General features: G+C 44.5%; 1 protein-coding gene across 4 annotated transcripts in view; it reads left to right on the top strand.

Moving 5' to 3' along the window:
* The window catches only part of LOC141166076 (uncharacterized), a 372610-nt gene extending 351194 nt beyond the window's left edge, over positions 1-21416 (top strand). For all 4 annotated transcript variants that reach the window (XM_073652396.1, XM_073652378.1, XM_073652387.1 and 1 more), the window contains one exon: positions 20368-21416. The gene's annotated coding sequence lies outside the window, so the exon portion shown is untranslated. The remainder of the gene's footprint in view (positions 1-20367) is intronic.
* Positions 21417-21656: the final 240 nt, after the last annotated feature.

The raw sequence follows: 21656 nt of genomic DNA, 5'->3' as shown, positions 1-21656 counted from the left end.
GGTTGTAGTCACTGTGTCGGTGACCCGGTCCGTGCCAAGGGTGGTCAAACCAGGGGTAGTCTATTTGTGTGATGTTATTTGTAAGGTTAATGTCCGACTACGCCACCTGTGGATTGCGGTTATGAGGAACCGCCGCTGCGGAGCAGACCGCTGAAGCTGATGGTGTGTGCAGCTAGATGATGTGACTCCCCACAGTAGAAGTATAGCTTCAGGGCAGCGGGAGTGGATGGTTATGGTTGTGATGCAAGCCACGGAAGTAACGACTCAGAGTCTTGGCAGTGCACTTCAGGGTCTTTACTGATGGCAACTACTAGACCCCGCCGGGAGTACTGGTTGGCAATGAAGGCCTGGCCGGTCTGAGAGCAAACGAAGAGTTCCGCAGGCCAGGTGGAGGTGTAGGCCTGCCGTTCTGACTGCACTCTTTCTGGCTACCCTGCTGTAGTCGTGTGGTAGCCCACGTTCCTGAGTGTACCGTGTGGTGCTCACCCGTATGGCTGGTGACTCGGGCCCTTGGTATTCCTCGCTCCTCTGTGGCGGTACCGGTCTCTCTCGTGTGACTGAGCCTCCGGGCTTCCTGGGGCCAGAGGACTTGAAATCCCAAGCCGTGTGGTTTCTGCTGCTGGATGTATAATCCCCACAGCCTCGGACTCCAGTGTCCGATTCTTGGTGTCTTTGGCCAGGACGAGCTCTAGCAGCTCCAGTCCCTGGCTCTCTGCTCCTGTCTTGCCTACAGGGCTCCTTGCTTTGCTGCTCTGTTCCTGCCTCTGGCACTACTACTCTAACCCCGCCCCAGATCCAGTTTATAAAGGGCAGGATCCTCCCCTTCCTGGCCTGGGGCAGGAGGTGATGCATGTAAAGCACTCCTGACCAGGAAACTCCTGCTTGCTCTTAGACATGGTATTGCTAGCACTGTGGCAACCAGACCCCCTGGGGTGCCACACTTCTATCATTGATCATCAGAGACATGTTGATTTCATGATTAATTCTATATTATTGTAATGACATATTAATTTACAGATAAAATTCCCCTGGTTAAAGTTGGTAGTTTAAATTTGTATCATAAGTCCTCTGGTTTGAATAGAGCAGCTCCATGTTATTCTGTCCCATTTCAGGACAGGATTATTGTCGCTCCATCCGATCCTCCGTGGGACCACCCGGTACATCTCTCCATCTCAGCAGATCCACCCCTCCGGCCGCTCATTCCAAAAGGTGAGTTTTAAAGTCTGATTTTTAGGGGATAAATTTATTTATTTATTCTCAGTTCATGCCGACCCTAGTCCTATGTCCCTCATAATAAGGAGTATTGAAGTACTCAGTTTTGTTCTTCCATTGGTCCATGGGGATCTCTGTCCAATTGGTTGCAGTCTTTCAATTCTTCACACCTTTTCTGTAGCAGTCCACCCACGTTATATATTGCTCCTGATGTACCTGTACGGCCATATTTACATAGTTGGTTCACATCATGTCCACACATCCACCATCAATGAGGTCTATTCCAGCTGTTGTCCAACTTTCAATGGATGAAATTCAGTTGGGTCCATCCCCTATGGTAAAAGAGATGTCAATGATTTGCAGACAATAACTTCATAGCTGTTTGTAAAAACCCGTGAATTGTAATTCTCCATTTAATCCATGGGGAGCTAGACTATGTAGATTATATATACACTTTGATTCACATCTCAGGAGAGCATTTGTTATGTTGCCCCCTCTGATATTCGTCCGCACCTCTTCTAGTCCCATTACCTGTAGGCCCGACGCTTTTCCTCCATGGAACTCCAAAAAATGTGCAGCCACTGTTGTAATTGCTTTGTTCTTATCACGGTCACGCTTTGCGGTTGATATATTTGAAAGATGCTGCTGAACCCTCTTCCTCAGTTCTTGTGTTGTCTGTCCGGTATATATCTTTGGGCACCCGCAGATGATAGCATACACCACATTTCGTAACCTGCAGTTAAAATACACCAGCATTTCACATAATTTGGGAATAAAAGCAGTCACATACTTTTTGGATCAATATACAACAGGAGACCGCAAACACGACTCCTTCATCCTAGAATTATTGCATTTCGTCTTGGACAAAAATTGGAGGAAAAGCGTCGGGCCTACAGGTAATGGGACTAGAAGAGGTGCGGACGAATATCAGAGGGGGCAACATAACAAATGCTCTCCTGAGATGTGAATCAAAGTGGATATATAATCTACATAGTCTAGCTCCCCATGGATTAAATGGAGAATTACAATTCACAGGTTTTTACAAACTGCTATGAAGTTATTTTCTGCAACTCATTGACATCTCTTTTACCATAGGGGATGGACCCAACGGAATTTCATGCATTGAAAGTTGGACAACAGCTGAAATAGACCTCATTGAAGGTGGATGTGTGGACATGATCTGCACCAACTATGTAAATATGGCCGTACAGGTACATCAGGAGCAATATATAACTTGGGTGGACTGCTGCAAAAAAGGTGTGAAGAATTGAAAGACTGCAACCAATTGGACAGGGAACCCCATAGACCAATGGAAGAACAAAACTGAGTACTTCAATACTCCTTATTATGAGGGACATAGGACTAGGGTCGACATGAACTGAGAAGAAATAAATAAATTTATCCCCTAAAAATCAGATTTTAAAACTCACCTTTTGGAATGAGCGGTCGGAGGGGTGGATCTGCCGAGATGGAGAGATGTACCGGGTGGTTCCGCGGAGGATCGGATGGAGCGACAATAATCCTGTCCTGAAATTGGACAGAATAACATGGAGCTGCTCTATTCAAACCAGAGGACTTATGATACAAATTTAAACTACCAACTTTAGCCAGGGAAATTTTATCTGTAAATTAATATGTCATTACAATAATATAGAATTATTCATGAAATCAACATGTCTCTGATGGTCAATGATAGGATAGGACTATCATGGGTCTCAGATCTGACATATGATACAACGGTTGTTTCCCTTTCGCCCCGTAACAAATATTGATGTGTGAGGTGATATAGACATACTAGATGGTGGCCCGATTCTAATGCATTGGGTATTCTAGAATAAACATGCGGCTGACCGGGCGCCACTAAGCAGCGAAGCAGTGTTTAAATGGGTTGTGCACTACTTTTAATTAACTTTACAATGTATCCCCTCGGTGCCCCTAATGAATTTGGTCATTATGTTATGTTGTCAATCTTGCTTGTGACAACATCGCTGACGACGCACAGCCAGCACGTAAATGTCCCGCCTGCAGCCAGCTGTTGCTTCCGCTTACATCACGACTATTTGTGGCTGCAGCCAGGGGTCTGCTGTTCCGAGCACCACAGTGAATGACGGGCTGTGGCCGGGGTTATCCCCCATCGTGTCACATCCAGCATCCACAGCGCGGTCTGTCAATGTGGTTTGTATGGGTGCGTCATTCATCTAATCCTGGTTTGTATGGCTGACTTATTTTGGATTGTACGCCTTCCTCATCTTAGCTTGTATGGCCCCCTTATCCTGGTTTTGTATGACCTACTCATTCTCCCATCTCCACAGCACATTTCAAAAACTAAACCCTAATCCTCACCTTGTTTCTTTTTCTCTGCTCCAGCGCTGTCTGTCCTGTTTTCAGCAGCTCCTCGCAGGATCGGAGGCGCAGCACGCGCTCTCAGATACTGCTGTGATTAGCTGCTGTCTGTAGATTCGCTGCTTTCCACGCCGGGACTAAGTGCGTGAAGAGGCACAAATCTGCATTAACTTTAGTAGCACATGCTGCAGATGTCGCTATGAAGATTTTACAATAATACAATGAATACAGAAAATAATACTTTATTAACTATTATTGGTTATAGAACTTAATACAACTGAACAAAATTATTAAACAGATAATCAAAATATATAAACTATTCCATGAATATGTAACAATATTTTACAATAAATCATCGGACAAAAGAAGTACGACTTTAGAATATATTTCTTAACAATATCAACCTAAAATATTTTTGTACACGACATTTTTGGTGAAGACTTTTGGACTATCTGTAAGCAACTTTCCTTGTAAATTGGTATCCAAAACTTGCACCTTGACATTGGATCTCATTTTAACTCTTGAAAATGCAACATACAGTTGTCCATGTCCAAAAACGGGCTCTGGTAAATATATGCCAACACGGTGTAGAGTTTGACCTTGTGACTTGTTTATTGTCATGGCAAATGCTGGTTTTACTGGAAACTGTCGACGTCTAAGCCTAAATGGAAGACCGGTGTCTGAAGGACATAAATCAATGCGTGGAATGAACACTTCGTCTCCTTTTGCATATCCAGTGATCACTGTTGCTTGAATTATGTGGGAATGGAGTCCAGTAACAATAAGGCGAGTTCCATTACATAGACCATTTCTTGTATTTAGATTCCGCAGCAACATGACGATTGCTCCAACTTTAAGTTGTAGTCTGTGGGATGGCATTCCTGATGGCGTAACACTATTTAAAAATTCAACTGGATAATGCTCTCGTTCATCTTCATTGTCGACATCCACCGAATCATCACTTTTGTATAATTTATACTCTCCAGGCATTCTATCCATCACACGGGAATTTAGCAGAGCTACGTTATCGTTCTTGGGACAGAGAATAGCATAGGAAGAGGATCTCTCAACACTGCTTGGGTCTTTCACATCTATTTCAACGCGTTGTCCAAAAACATCACTTACGATGCAGTCAGTGCACAACATGTCTTCTGGTATTTCAATAATGTCTTCTCCAAGGTTATATTCATTGCTAAGTTCACCATTCCCAAGTTTAAGAAGCCAGTTGCTGTACTCTGGGTCAGAAGATCGCATGTTGTTAATTAGTTGTAGTTTATTAAACTCTTTCCAAAGGTCTGACATTTTTAGGGTTGACTCGATAATATTTGTTCTTGTTCCATTCGGTACAACTGGAAGGCATTGCCTAAAATCTCCGCCAAGGACAAAAACTTTACCTCCAAAAGGAATTTCATTTTTTTCAGCAATATTTGTAGTCATAACTTCACGCAGAAGTCTGTCAATTAAGCTCAAAGCATATTTAGGCGCCATGGTGCACTCATCAAGTATCAAAAGATTTGCACTGTTCAACTGTTTTCCTGCAAATGTGTCTTGTTTGATTCTGGAAACGGAGATTTCATTGACCGGAACCGGTATCCCAAAGAGTGAATGCATAGTGCGACCTCCTCTTAAAAGGTTTGCTGCAATACCTGTTGTAGCCGATGGCAATACGACTTTTCCTAACCCTCTAACGTGATGCATTAAAACTTCATAGAGGTATGTTTTACCGCTGCCTCCAGGACCGTCAATAAAGAAACATTTTGGCGTTGGATCGGCTTGGTTTTCTAAAGCGCTCACAATAGTGTCATATGCAATTCGTTGTTCTTGATTTAAGGAGTTTTTCTTCTCTATTGCCAACAATAATTCATAAGCTTCGTCATACTCTTGAATTTGTGCAACTTGACTTGTAGGCTGTGGCAAATTAAAGTCTGAAAATGTTTTTCCATGCAGTAGTAGGATATTTTGGATATCTTGCATGGCATAAGATTCGCAATTGTGACAATTTCCACTTTTGTTGTGAAGACGTAAGCAGTAATCTTCAATTATATGTTCTTTGAAATTTGTCCAAAGTTGATCCGGATTTGTAGGCGGTCCAAAGACACAAATGTAGGCAAACAATTCACGAAGTTTCTTAGGGATATGTAGGGTAACTGCGTCTTCTAAAGTAAGTGTCCACATAGTATCATCCAATAGAAGTCCTAAAGCCAAAGTTGCAGCTTTAAATGTATCGTGCACTACTCCATTAACTGTTTTCAAATCTTCGTAACTTCTAGCTCCTTTGACATGCAGTAGTAACAGCCGAAGGCAATATCTTTCTTGATCCTTGACACTAACAGTATACATGCGTCCAATTATTCTGCTAAGTCCTCGTTATCTTGGCTTCCAAGTTTTATTCCAAACGTAATGCTCTGGAATCTCTCGATACAAATACTGCCTTGCGTTTTCGTCACGTTGGTTCTGCAAAAACCATTCCATTAATGTTGACGTTGTGCTTAAATTTTTGGAGACATCTTTGACTTGAGCATTTTCAAAGAAATAAAGCTGTTGTTGATTTGGTAAATGAATAGCTAAACGTATAATGGCATGGGACTGTGAATGCATTGGAAATGCAAATATTCTTCAAGCAGCTTCTGGAGCACTGACATATCTTGAGTCAACAAACCGTGATGATTCATCGTTATTGACTGTTTTTTGTTGGATTTCGACGTTAGCTTTGTCATGTCCCTTGTAGATGTACTTGAAAAGATATTTAACACTTTTTATTGAAGCGCAGATTTCAACGTTGATGTGACAGTTGTAGCGTTTTAATAAGTACGGGTTGTATGGAACTATCCATGAGTTATTTATAATCTTTTTGTTGTGTACAATGTTATCAATCAGTTGTCTCCGGTAGGATGGGTAGCCGTCCAAATCTTTAATAGTGTGCTGTCTCAACTGCTTTGGAAACCCTTTTGTACACTTTCCATTTTCCATGCATGGACTTTTTGGATTTGCTACACCGCATGGGCCATGAACCATATTACAGATTACAATATTATACAATTCAGGATACTTTTCTTGGTTAGGAATTTCAGCCCACACTATGTTGTCAATGCGCAAGTGGGAGACCTCGTTTCTGAAACTCTATGACGTGTACCATTGCTACGACTGTTCCAAAAAGGCCTTTTTTGATGTCTTCTAAAAGGCTGCTGAGTTTTAGTCGAAATACGCATGCAACTAAGTCCGGCCTGTGTTCATCTTGCTGCCAGGGTTGTAGATTTTCTGTGATTTACGGACATTTAGGATTACAGGTCATTGTTAAAAAAATGTCAGGTCTTCCATACTTTGTTACTATTGCCATTGCATCTTGATAACGCTGTTGCATGTTGCGGGGGCTACCTTCAAAGGACGACGGGAGAATTACTGTTTTTCCTATTGGAATTCCTTTTTGAATGGATTGTTTTTGCAAATGTTCTTGAAGAACGCAGTAGTCTTCAACTTTAAGTTGTTTTTGGTTCCTTCGTATGAAATTGAGCCGATTTGCTTCAATTTTTACGTATGCGTCTACTAAGTACTGTTGTGTCAGTTTCCCATCGTTTAAAATAGGATTGAAGTAATTTCGCACAGACAGAAGAAAACTGTAGTACTGTAGTTGTGTAATTCTTCTTGAAGTTCCTTGCTGGTGTAGGTTTTCATGCCAGCCTTGATCACCGCTTGGAAAGAATAGCGGATACAGAAGAGCATCAAGGTTGCTGTGCAAAATGCTAATCCATTGTGTTTTAGGAACGAAAGGGTTGTTTTTGTCTGGCTTAAGATGGACTAATATATCTCTTTGAAAAGGAGGCTCTCCATCATCATTTTGAAAAACAACTGCGACCTCACTTACACGTGGTTTGTTGTAACATCGGGGATCTTGTTGACGTTCTTGTTTAATGGCCATGATAATAGAAGGCATTTCCGTCCCATTTTGTATAGCTCTCTGTTCCTCTTCAGCTTCAACGTCTTTTAGCATGCGATATGCGGCAGCAAATGGGCTGATTGTTTGTAAATGTACTGCAATTAGGTTCATCAGTTCTGCATTACACTTTTCATTTCCTTTTCGGTTCATCCTTTGTTCTGTAGCCTCATTTGGTTCAAAGATGTATAATTGTGCAAATGTTGGTGGTTGTCCTAGTTCTGGGTGAAGTGTTCCAGTACGGTGGTAGATCTGGCCATGAATTTTAAAACAATACGGTCCGAATCCAGGGGGCGGTGCAATGTTGGCACCAAATGAAGCAAAGGCATGAGAACTGTTGATACTTCTGATATTTTCCATAAAATTTCTACTGTGTTCATGCGTTCCTTTCATCAACTGCTCAAACAGATCTGAGTAGTGACATCTTGGTAGCATTACTTTTCCTTTTTGGCAGCATTGAGTAAACTGATTGTCAGATGGTTTTTCCTCGATAAAATTCATAGATTCGCATTTTGAACAAACTACATTCATCTTCCCACAGTAGTGTTGAATAATGTTAGTTTCATTGTCTGTTACGTAACGTGCAAGTTGTTGAATGTTCTGCTGGGTTTGCCTTAGTTGGTAGAGCATTCGTTTTTGATAAATTTGTCGATCGTGTTGTTCTTGGTTTGTCCTGGATTCTAGAGATTCATTGAGACGACATTGTCTATGGGATTCCGCTTCGTGTTCCTGTCTAGCCGCAGTGTGTTGCGGTGTTTGCCGTTCCCGACGTTGTCTGTGAGATTCCGCATCCTGTGCTTGTCTGGTGGCAGTGTCTTGTGGTGTCTCTTGTTTCCGACGTTGTCTGTGAGATTCCGGATCCTGGGCTTGTCTGGCGACAGTGTGCTGTGGTGTGTCTTGCTCCCGGCGTTTTTCTTGAGATTCTGCATCCTATGTTTGTCTGGCGGCAGTGTGTTGTGGTGTCTCTTGTTCCCGACATTGTCTGTGACATTTGGCATCCTGGGCTTTGCTGGCGACAGTGTGTTGTGGTGTCTCCTGTTCCCGACGTTTTCTGTGAGATTCCGCATCTTGGGCTTGTCTGCCGGCAGTGTGTTGTGGTGTCTCCTGGTCCCGAAGTTTTCTGTGAGCTTCCGCATCCTGGGCTTGTCTGCCGGCAGTGTGTTGTGGTGTCTTCTGGTCCCGAATTTTTCTGTGAGCTTCTGCATCCTGTGCTTGTCTGGCGGAAGTGTGTGGTGTTGTCTCCTGCTTCCGAATTTTTCGGTGAGCTTCCGCATCCTGGGCTTGTCTGCTGGCAGTGTGTTGTGGTGTCTCCTGTTCCCGGCTTTTTTGGTGAGATTCCGCATCCTGGGCTTGTCTGGCAGCAGTGTGTTGTGGTGTCTCCTGTTCCCGGTGTTTTTGGTGAGCTTCCGCATCCTGAGCTTGTCTTGTGGCAGTGTGTTGTAGTGTCTCCTGTTCCCGGCGTTTTTGTTGAGCTTCTGCATTCTGGGCTTGTCTTGCAGCAGTTTGTTGCGGTATCTCCTGCTCCCATCGTTTCTTGTGATATTCTGCATCCTGGGCTTGTCTGGCGGCAGTGTGTTGCGGTTTCTCCTGTTCGCAGCGTTTTTCTTGAGCTTCTGCATTGTGGGCTTGTCTGGCGGCAGTGTGTTGCGGTGTCTCCTGTTCCTGGCGTTTTTGTTGAGCTTCGGCATCCTGGGCTTGTCTGGCGGCAGTGTTTTTCGGTGTCTCCTGTTCCCGGCATTTTTTGTGAGCTTCTGCATCCTGGGCTTGTCTGGCGGCAGTGTGTTGTGGTGTCTGTTGCTCTCGACGTTGTCGTTTTCTTGCTGCTTCTGCTGCTTTTCTGTCTTCCTCCGTGGCGTATTTTCGCTTACGACCCATTATAAAACAGGAAACGTAAATAAGTATCTGTTCAGCGCGCTGTCACTGGCAGAACGTGTTCAGTAAACCTGACTGAAGTCCCTCACACAGTGTGACTGAAGTCCCTCGCACAGTGTGACTGAAGTCCCTCGCACAGTGTGACTGAAGTCCCTCGCACAGTGTGACTGAAGTCCCTCGCACAGTCTGACTGAAATCCCTCGCACAGTGTGACAAAGAAAACCTGCTCAGTACGTTATGAGCATTTTGTGAGTCACATGACAAATGGGCGGAGTTAGCCGTGCTATCTCCCGAAGGTGGCGTAGATATTTCAAATGTTGCGGTAATTGGCCGGAGAGCGTGTTTAAATTTGGAGCGGAAATCTGTGATTGGTCGCGGGTGGCGTCCGCGACCAATCATAAAAGCAGGATTTAAATCTTGCGCGCCGTGTTACTAAGCAGCGGACAGTATGTTTGAATTCAGCGTTAAAATCTCTGATTGGTTGCGTCAGGAGAGCGCGACCAATCAGCGTATCGTATTGGTGAGGACCGGGGAGCGGCTGCCTGTGCGGCTACTTCCGCTCCGAGAACCCGGGACATGAGCGGGCGCTGGCAGCAGAAGTATCCGGACTCGCAGCGCCGCTCCCCGGTCCTCCCTTCAGCATGGATGTCAGCGGCGCTGCTGGGCGGATACTTCCGCTGCGAGAACCCGGGACATGAGCGAGCGCTCGCAGCAGAAGTATCCCGACCCGCAGCGCCGCTCCCCGGTCCTCCCTTCACACCCTAGCCGCTGATGCGCCACAGCATCCGAATAGTGTTCCAAAGGTCCTGACATTTTTATTCAAAATCGCTGATTGGTCGCTGGCGCTGCCCGCGACCAATCACCGATTTTGGCGCCACATTTAAATAGCGTCCGCGACCAATCAGCACAGCGGAGTTTAAATGTGGAGCCAAGATCGGTAAGTGGTCGCGGCCGATATTTGAATGTGACGCCCAAATCGGTGATTGGTCGCGGGCAGCGTCCGCGACCAATCAGCACAGTAGTGTTTATCTTTTGCGGCCAAGACCGCGACCAATCACCGATTTGTGCGGCACTTTTAAATAGCGGCCGCGACCAATTGTATGTCAGCGCCGCTCCCCGGTCCTCCCTTCACGCCTTAGCCACATGGATGTCAGCGGCGCTGCCTGTGCGGATAGTTCCGCTGCGAGAACCCGGGACATGAGCGGGCGCTCGCAGCAGAAATATCCCGACCCGCAGAGCCGCTCCCCGGTCCTCCCTTCACACCCTAGCCGCTGATGTCCCCACAGTATCCGCATGGTGTTAGAAAGGTCCGGACATTTGTGTTAAAAATCGCTGATTGGCCGCTGGCGCTGGCCGCGACCAATCACCGATCTTGGCGGCAAATTCAAACACCGCTGTGCTGATTGGTCGCCGACGCTGTGCGCGACCAATCACCGATTTTGGCGGCACATTTAAATAGCATCCGCGACCAATCGGTACAGCGGTGTTTAAATGTGGAGCCAAGATCGGTGATTGGTCGCGGCCGATATTTAAATTTGGCGCCCAAATCGGTGATTGGTCGCGGGCAGCGCCAGCGACCAATCAGCGATTTTTAACACAAATGTCCGGACCTTTGTAACACCATGCGGATACTGTGGGGACATCAGCGGCTAGGGTGTGAAGGGAGGACCGGGCAGCGGCGCTGCGGGTCGGGATACTTCTGCGAGCGCCCGTTCATGTCCCGGGTTCTCGCAGCGGAAGTATCCGCACAGGCAGCGCCGCTGACATCCATGCGGCTAAGGCGTGAAGGGAGGACCGGGGAGCGCCGCTGCCTGTGCGGCTACTTCCGCTGAGAGAACCCGGGACATGAGCGGGCGCTCGCAGCAGAAGTATCCCGACCCGCAGCGCCGCTCCCCGGTCCTCCCTTCACACCCTAGCCGCTGATGTCCCCACAGTATCCGCATGGTGTTACAAAGGTCCGGACATTTGTGTTAAAAATCGCTGATTGGTCGCTGGCGCTGCCCGCGACCAATCACCGATCTTGGCTTCACATTTAAACACCGCTGTACTGATTGGTCGCCGACGCTGGGCGCGACCAATCACCGATTTTGGCGGCACATTTAAATAGCGTCCGCGACCAATCAGTACAGCGGTGTTTAAATGTGGAGCCAAGATCGGTGATTGGTCGCGGCCGATATTTAAATTTGGCGCCAAAATCGGTGATTGGTCGCTGGCAGCGCCCGCGACCAATCAGCGCTTTGCAACACAAATGTCCGGATCTTTGTAACACCATGCGGATACTGTTGGGACAGCAGCGGCTAGGGTGTGAAGGGAGGACCGGGGAGCGGCGCTGCAGGTCGGGATACTGCTGCTCCGAGCGCCCGCTCATGTCCCGGGTTCTCAGAGCGGAAGTATCCGCACAGGCAGCGCCGCTGACATCCATGCGGCTAGGGCGTGAAGGGAGGACCGGGGAGCGGCGCTGACATCCAATTGGTCGCGGCCGGTATTTAAATGTGCCGCACAAATCGTTGATTGGTCGCGGACTTGGCCCGCGACCAATCACTGATCTTGCGGCCAAAGTGAAACACTACTGTGCTGATTAGTCGCGGACGCTGCCCGTGACCAATCACCAATTTGGGCGCCAAATTTAAATATCGGTCGCGACCAATCACCGATCTTGGCTCCACATTTAAACACCGCTGTGCTGATTGGTCGCGGCCGATATTTAAATGTGGCGCCCAAATCGGTGATTGGTCGCGGGCGGCGTCGGCGACCAATCAGTACAGCGGTGTTTAAGTTTTGCGCTAAGATCAGTGATTGGTCGGGTCCGAAGACCGCGACCAATCATCGAATCGTCTTGGTGAGGACCGGGGAGCGGCGCTGCCTGTGCGGCTACTTACGCTGCGAGAACCCGGGACATAGCGGGTGCTCGCAGCAGAAGTATCCCGACCCGCAGCGCCGCTCCCCGGTCCTCCCTTCCGCATGGAGGTCAGCGGCGCCGGCGGTCCATCCACTGATACCGGCCGGGAGATGAGCGCCTCGTGCCGCTCATCTCCCGGCTGCATCTCCGTCCCGCAGATGGGTCCGGCGGTCGGGTTCCTTCTGCTGTTGCCGGCCGGGAGATAAGCGCCTCGCGGCGCTCATCTCCCGGCTGCATGGCCGCTAAGCTCCGTCCCGCAGTTGAGCCGCTAACGGCCGCCATCTTTTTTCAGAAATCCCACGGCGCTGATTGGCCGCTGCCGGACCAATGAGCGACGAGGGATTTCCTGGACACACAGACACACAGACACACAGACAGACAGACAGACGGGATAAGACGATTATATATATAGATGTATATATATTACAAGAATTATATTTCTCCTTTTTTTGAAGAATAACTGAAAACATAAAAAAAAAGGAGAAAAATAGGATATTGTATGGTGCACTGTTGTATTTTCCACCTTAATGTTACAAAGTGGTGGGAGTGGTGTTTAGGCTACAACTCTAAGACGAATATTCGCTGCCTAAACATAACTAAGCTGTGCGCTAGGTACGGACCCATAGCTCTGAGTCATGGGCGGTGGAGAATGTAGCATGTGCTTTAATACCACCAAGGGAGCGTGTGGTTGTCATGGAGAGAGGAAGCACATAGCTTCCCCCAGCGCATGCGTAGGTCCAACAGCCATGGACAGGGTGACGCGCACTTGGAGGCGCGGTCTTCGGATACAGCCGAAATCTGGGGGGCAAAGTGAGCACTTCCGGTGCAGAGACCGTATTTCCGGTGTGGGAGCGCGGCGTTCACGAACAGTGGCACAGCTGTTTCCAGGGTAATTATTATTATTTTTTAACTCAGCATATAAATCACAGAGTGTTGCTAATGAGCCCATAGCCCCTGATGAAGCCACTGCGGGTGGCGACACGCGTTGGGCAAGAATAGCCCATTCACTGGACTTTCTTCTTGGCAAAAAATGGGTCACTAACCCCTATGCAGCAAGCCAAGGTTTTTCCTCCCTAGACATTGATGCATGGGTTCTCATGGCATGAGCAACGACGGTAGACTGGAGGTCTGTGTAATAGATGTCAGATAGGTCCAAGGGATCTCAGGTTAATATACAGATAGGGGGTTTAAATAAATGAGATATTGATCTGTGGGCATGTTTGATAGACGTTGATCCTTATATAATAACAATATTTCTGTTAATTGCAACGATTGCAAGGGATTGCAAGAGACAATAGGTGGTCTAAACAAACTACATATTGTATTGAGGGCATGTGCAATAGAGATTAAGGTAGTCTAAATTAAGTATGTATTGTATTCAGGGGAAGTGCAATAGATGTTAACTCTTATATAATCATGATATTTTTGTGAACATTGTACAATGATTATAATGCATTGACCACCAGAGACAACCCTTTGGTATAAATTATCATGTTCTTTATGAAATGGGAGGAAATGTACAGTGAAAGGGTCATCACTCAGTGGGACGCATGCCACTGAGTTTTTTACTTGGGTTTTCGGTTTGTTTTTAGGTGTTTAAGCAATTGTGGATATGAAATAAAAACATATTTATATTTATAACGAATCTTTAGAATTTTGGGTGATCACTACAAACATAGTGTACCTCTTTTTTCTTTTTGTTGATATACATGTTGTTACGGATCCGGGTGGTGGAACCTCTGTGCTGCGGTGCAAGGAGGGACCAGAGGGGCGTAACTAGGTATCAACTCAGACTGACCAAGGTCGTACGGCGGCTCAATCGACTCCGTGACCAAGGAAGGACCGAGCAGAGGGACCAGGTGCTACTCTGGGCCAGACCTTGTATGAGAGCAGGTGACTCCCATGGGTCAGAAGGCAGGGACTGACCGGTACAGCAGATGAGCATGGCAGGCAGGCTGACGGGTGATCCGGGTAGACGGACTGGCAGACACGGCAGGTAACAAGCAGAAGCCTCCAGGTAGGCTGACAGGTAGGCACGGCAGGTAACAAGCAGTAGCCTCCAGGTAGGCTGACAGGTAGGCACGGCAGGTAACAAGCAGGAGCCTCCAGGTAAGCAGGCGGGCAGGGCCCATAGACAGACTGGCGGACTGGACTGTAGACAGACTGTCGGGCTGGAGAGTAGACGAGCTGGCGGACAGGACTGGTAGTCAGGCTGGCGGACAGGACTGGTAGTCAGGCTGGCGGATTGGACTGGTAGTCAGGCTGGAGGACTGGACTGGTAGTCAGGCTGGCGGACTGGACTGGTAGGCTGGCTGGCAGTGGGACCTGAGGGCTGTAGCAGAGTTTTACACACAAAGCTACAACCTTGCACGGGCACCTCCATTTTGGAGGAGGTGCCTTTTATATGAGAGGTCCTCCGGCCATTGGCCGGGGACTCCTTAGGACGGCGTGCGCGGCCCCTTTAAGAGGGAGGGAGCGCGTGCGCGCCCTAAGCATAGTGCCCGGGAAGCTGCGCGCTGGCAGCAGCAGAAGCAGGGGCGCCAGAGGACGCCGGGCGGGAAGCGCAGCGGTAAGAGGGACGGCGTCTCTGCCTGTCGGGGCAGAGACGCCGATACTACACATGTCTACATCCTGCTCCCATATGTTCTCCCATCCTGGCCCCATGTGTCTCATTTCTGCCCCCATATGTCCTCCCATCCTGGCCCCATATGCCTCACTACTGGTCCAAGGACGCACATTCTGTTACTGAAACAGGCAGAATCCTGCCACTGGGACCCAGTGAGCGAAGCGAAAAAAGGAAGGCCCTTCAGGTGTCCCCATCATGCCCCATATGATCTCCCATCCTGCCCAATATGTCTCCATCCTGCCCCCATATTGCGGCTTTCAGTACAAAAAGAAAAAAAAATGGTAGAATCCTGCCCGAGGGGCCTGGTGAGCAGAAGTGAAGCAGCCATATGTCCTCCCATTCTGGCACCATGTGTCTCCATCCTGCCCCATATGATCTCCCATCCTGCCCCAGGTGTCTCCATCCTGCCCCAGGTGATCTGCCAAGCCCCCCCTCCTTGCTTTTGCTCACCGGGCCCCATACACCAGTATGAAATAGAGGCACCTGTTGTCACTTGGATCTTCTTGTAATCCCTCCCACAATCTCTCCTATTCACTACCACATGATCAGGACATAAGCGACCCAGATAACACAGAAAAAAATGTTTATTATTTAGGTTATTCACTTTAAACATTTTTTTGTGAACATTTATGCCTGTTTAGAAGCTTTTAACAGCAAAGTGTGTGTGTCATGGCACAACAACTTTAAATTTTTGTTTGCTGTAGGTTTTGAATATCGTAAAATGGTAAAGGTTTGATTGCGTGAATTAGCCTGTAACGGGATATTCAGAAAGTTAATTCTAGATACTACAACATTAAATAACAGCTTTCGCTCCAACAATCCATATTTTTATCAGATTCAGTCACATCCCATAGCACTTGACCAATTTCAAGATCTTATGGAGAAAGAATTGATCCATCTAGATAAATCCACCCCTACTACAATAGAAAACAGCAACTTATCCAGAGACGAAAAGCAAAATTTCTAATAAAATTGGCGGACAAGGGAGGTGGAACTGTTGTTCTTGACTCCGCATTATACCACAAAATGAATCTATTAGATTTACATGATTCAGATGTCTATCTAGAATTATCATATGATCCAACAGCATATTTTCAAAAATAACTTCTGAAATTTTTGGAAGAAGGAATTCATCTGGGCACTATAGACAAGAAAAGATCTGAATATTTATATGTGGACTGCCCAGTTACACCAATTTACCATTCCCTCCCTAAAATTCATAAAAATATTTTCCCACCACCCCTCAGATCCATTATAGCTGGAATAGGATCCCTTGAAGTAAAACTTGGACCATTATCTTCAGCCCTTAGTACAAAATTTACCTGGATACATCAGAGACACTAACAACATTGTATCAGTTTTTAATAAATTCAGCTGGTAACCTACAGTACATACAAATGGTTAAGCTGTGATGTCATTAGTTTGTACCCGTCTAGTCCTTACAATGTTACCATTTACAGCCTCACATTTTTGGACAAATTTAGTACATACACTCCTGAGATCAGAGAATTTATTGAGTTACATTTCTGTTAAAACATAATTATTTTTCCTTTGATAAAAAAAAATTCTGCAAAAACAAGGCGTGAGTATGGGGGCCAAATTTTCCCTTTCATTTGCAAACATAGTAGTGGCAGTTTGGGAAGAACACTATTTGCTCAATTAATCTAATTTATTCTCTTCATATATTAAATGGTATGGACACTTTATTGACGATTTGCTCTTGGTTTGCGAGAGTGAAACAGATATATGATTTTCTTAAATACATAAATGATAATCCTTACAACTTAAAATTTATGAATTTTTCTGACTCAATGACAACTTTCTGGATATCACATTACAGGCTAGTTTACACAATCGGACGGTTACCATTCTACCATATTACAAACCTACATCAACTAATTCTATTTTAAAAGCGCAATCTTGCCATCCGTTACATACCATCAAAAATATCCCAGTAGGAGAACTTACTAGGACGAAAAGAAATTGTACCCATTACAAAGACTGTTAGAGAATCAAAAAAAGTATACAAAAAAATTAAGGACAGAGGCTATTCGAATTGGATATGAAATAGAGCGGAAACAATTGTTTCAAAAATAGACCAAAACAAATAATTCTTCTAAAACTAGAAATAAAAATTCACAGTTTTACATTTTCTACCCAATTTGCCCCTTTCTCATTTCCTATTCTTTTGCATGTTTGTCACACTTAAATGTTTCAGAACACAAAACAAAATGTACACATTAGACAAAGATAACACAAGTAAACAAAAAATGCAGTTATTAAATGAAGGTCTTTATTATTAAGGGAAAAATAAATCCAAATCTACAGGGCCCTTTGTGAAAAATTGATTGCCTCCCTCCCCTAAAACATAAATTAACACATCTTTGGGAAGCTGAGTTCAAATTCCCTAGCCATACACAGGCCTGATTGCTGCCACACCAGTTCTCATTCAAGAAATCACTTAAATAGGACCTGCCTAACAAAATGAAGTAGACCAAAAGAGCCTCAAACGCTAGACATCATGCTGCGATCAAAAGAAATTCAAGTAATTGACATCTATCAGTCTGGAAAAGGTTATAAAGCCATTTCTAAAGCTTTAGGACTCCAGCGAACCATGGTGAGAGACATTATCCACAAATGGAGAAAACATGGAAGAGTGGTGAATCTTCCCAGGAGTGGCCGGCTGACCAAAATTACCCCAAGAGCACAGCAATAAGTCATCCAAGAGGTCACAAAAGACCCCACAACAACATCCAAAGAACTGCGGGCCTCACTTGCTTCAGTTAAGGTCAGTGTTCATAACTCCACCATAAGAAACAGACTGGGCAAAAGGGCAAAAATGGCATGCATGGCAGAGTTCCAAGACGAAAACTACTGCTGAGCAAAAAGAACATAAAGACTTGTCTCAGTTATGCCAGTAAAAACATCTTGATGATCACTTAGACTTTTGGTAGAATACTTTATGGACTGACAAGAGAAAAGTTGAAATTTTTGGTAGGTGTATGTCCCATTACATCTGGCGTACAAGTAATACAGCATTTCAGAAAAGGAGCATCATACCAACAGTAAAATATAGTGGTGGTAGTGTGATAGTCTGGGGCTGTTTTGCTTCTTCAGGACCTGGAAGACTTGCTGTGGTAAATGGAACCATAAATTCTGCTGTCTGCCAAAAACTCCTGTAGGAGAATGTCCGTCCATCTGTTCATGACCTCAAGCTGAAGCGCAGTTAGGTTATGCAGCAGGACAATGATCCAAAACACACCAGCAAGTCCACCTCTGAATAGCCTCAGAAAAACAAAATTAAGACTTTGAAATGGCCTAGTCAAAGTCCTAACCTTAATCTGATGGAGATGCTGTGGCATGACCTTAAAATGGCGGTTCATGTTCGGAAACCCTCCAATGTGGCTGAATTACAACAATTTTGCAAATATGAGTGGGCCTAAATTCCTCCAGAGTGTTGTAAAAGACTGATTGCCAGTTATCGCAAATTCTTGATTGCAGTTGTTGCTGCTAAGGGTGGTCCAACCAGTTACTAGGTTTAGGGGACAATCACTTTTTCACACAGAGGCCTGTAGGTTTGGATTTATTTTTCACTTAATAATAAAGACCTTTATTTTAAAAACTGCATTTTGTATTTACTTGTGCTATTTTTGTCTAATATTTACATTTGTTTTGTGATCTGAAACATTTAAGTGTGACAAAACAAAAAGAATAAGAAATCAGGAAGGGGGCAAACACTTTTTCACACCACTGTATATGTGAATTTTAATCATTGTTATATACATTTTATACTACTTTTTCCTGATTGGTTGACTAACTTAGATGTAACATCCTCACCTGTATATATATTTCAGTTATACTTTGTCTACCTTTACCATGACTAAGGCATCATTCCGAAACACGTAGTTTAAGCAAGAATTTCATTATTTCTTTATGCTGGTTCTATACTGTTCTTAAAATGATTTAATTAATTATGAAGTTTTATATTCTCCTGCACATCGCTGGAGGACCTCTTCTCTTTAACAAAATGCATGGTCCATTTTCTCTAGTTACCCTTGTGAAAATGAAAAATTTGGGGCTGAAGCAACATTTTTTGTGGGATAAATGTATTTTTTCATTTTCACGTCTCAACATTATAAACTTCTGTGAAGCACCTGGGGGTTCAATGTGCTCAATACACCTCTAGATAAGTTCCTTGAGGAGTGTAGTTTCCAAAATGTCATCAGTTGTGGAGAGTTTCCACTGTTTAGGCACATCAGCGGCTCTACAAACACAACAAAAGTCAAATGGCACTCCTCCTGAGCGCCAAAACAGTAGTTTTCCCCCACATATGGGGCACAACATATTTTGACATCCATTTTCTCCTGTTACTGTTGTGAAAATAAAATAAAAATAGGGCTAAAGTAAAATTTTTGTGAAAAAAAGTAAAATGTTAATCTTTTCCTTCCACATTCCTTTAATTTCTGTGAAAAATCTGAAGGGTTAATAAACTTCTTGAATGTGGTTTTGAGCACTTTGTTGGGTGCAGTTTTTAGAATGCTGTCACTTTTGGGCATTTCCTGTGAATCAGGCCCCTCAAAGTCACTTCAAATGTGATGAGGTCCCTAAAAAAATGGCTTTGTAAATTTTGTTGTAAAAATTATATCTAAGAAGTAACGTTTCTCCTTGTGGAGAGCGACATGCTAAGCACGTCAAGGTGAGGAGACTTTTCAAGCCGCAATGCTCCTCTGGGAAATATGCAAATTGTCTCTTCAGAGAGGAAGAGAATTAGAACTCTTGTGCCACCTATTGGAAGTAGCAATCCTAAAAGTCAATATTGACCCTTTAACGAGCCTTATCACATGACTTAGGATATAGACCGGTATCTAAGAAGCAATGTTTCTCCTTGTAGAGAGCGACATGCTAAGCACGTCAAGGTGAGGAGATCGCAAGGAGAAACGTTACTTCTTAGATACCAGTCTGGCACCTCTCACCCAGCCAAACCAGAACTCACACTTTGCGCTGATGAGGGGCAGTACCCCGAAACACAGTGTCTGCAAATTGAGTTTCTGGTCTTGGCTTTTATCCTAACTCATGTGATAAGGCTCATTAAAGGGTCAATATTGACTTTTAGGATTGCTAATTCCAATAGGTGGCACTAAAGTTCTAGTTCTCTTCCTCTCTGAAAAGACAAGTTGGAAAAATGAGAAATTGCTGATCAACTTTTAACCCTTCTAACTTTCTAACAAAAAAAACTTATCTTTCAAAAATGATGTAGACCAGATTTACCACTGACATGAAGTACAATGTGTTACGAAAAATACAATCTCAGAATCACTGGGATATGTTAAAGCGTTCAAGAGTTATTACGATAAAGTGACACTGGTGAGATTTGGTAAATTAGGATCAGTTATTAACGTACAAAGTGGCTCGGTCCTTAAGGGGTTAATTGTGATGTAAGTAAATTCTTTAATCATTTATATCTAATTTTTTTTTGTATTGTAGAGTGATCCGTACATTAAGGACAAGACTAAGAAGCATTTTTGGCTAAACTATTTTAAGAGTATGATATCGGCAATACATATTTTAGGAAGATTATCATAATACTTTGAATACTTGGGCACATATTAGTATATGTTACCTTCATCTACACTGTTACACTAAGGTTATTGTCACATGCGCACCCTGGTTATCTCCTTGATAAATGGTACACATGCAGTGTTTTGTTAGGTCAAATTTTGCAATACTTTTTAAATAGTTTTAACATTTCAGAAATACAAGTCTATATCAATGCTACAAGATATAATTTTAATGTAAAAACAGCAACTCTACTAAGACATAACTAAAAAAGCAATAAAAACAGGAGTCATAATACTATAAAAAATATATACTATTTTATTCACAAACAAAAACAAATATGAAGTTAAAAATACTACGGAAATGCACATATGCGATTCTATCCATGTTGTGACATTGGTGCTGGTGCCTGTCCCCTATGTGTCAGCTTGGGTTGGTAGGCAACACAGGGCAACAATATGGTAGCCTTCTTTTACTCCTGGGTCTTGTGGTTGAGGCTAAATTCATTGCTTGTTACTCTTTCTCCCAGTTGGTCATGGGCAGAGCTGCTTTCTATTTAAACGTCTGACAGTCAGTTTCCTGTGCCAGTTATAGTGATACGACTCTGGTCTGCAGTCTGTTTGCATCTATTCTGCCTGTATGTACCATGTTCTGACCTTGGCTCATTTTCTGATGATTCTCCTGCCTAACAATTCTACCTCTGACTTCCTGGTACTGACCTCGCATGAGGACCTTTCTTCCCACCAGCTTGCTCTAACGTCCAGCAGTCTACTCCATGGCCTCAACCCAGGGGCCTCTGTGTAAGTCCAGATCCCTGTACAGAGGTTAATGTGTGAAGGCCAGGGCAATTCCTGGGATCTGGTAGACGTAGTGCCTAGCGCTAAGATTGCCCATGGATGCCCTATTAAGAATTAACAGGCTACCATGAACAGTATCTTTATAACAAATATACAGTGGGGAAAAAAAGTATTCAGTCAGCCACAAATTGTGCAAGTTCTCCCACTTAAAAAGATGAGAGAGGCCTGTAATTGACATCATAGGTAGACCTCAACTATGAGAGACAAAATGAGAAAACAAATCCTGAAAATCACATTGTCTGATTTGGAAATAAATTTTTTTCAAATTTTGGTGGAAAATAAGTATTTGGTCAATTACAAAAGTTCATCTCAATACTTTGTTATATATCCTTTGTTGGCAATGACAGTGGTCAAAAGTTT

This window comes from Phyllobates terribilis, unplaced genomic scaffold (assembly GCF_046119375.1).
Source record: "Phyllobates terribilis strain yellow unplaced genomic scaffold, ASM4611937v1 Scaffold_1__5_contigs__length_1240528914, whole genome shotgun sequence".
Taxonomy (NCBI): domain Eukaryota; kingdom Metazoa; phylum Chordata; class Amphibia; order Anura; family Dendrobatidae; genus Phyllobates; species Phyllobates terribilis.
This window is presented reverse-complemented; position numbering and strand designations above follow the sequence as displayed.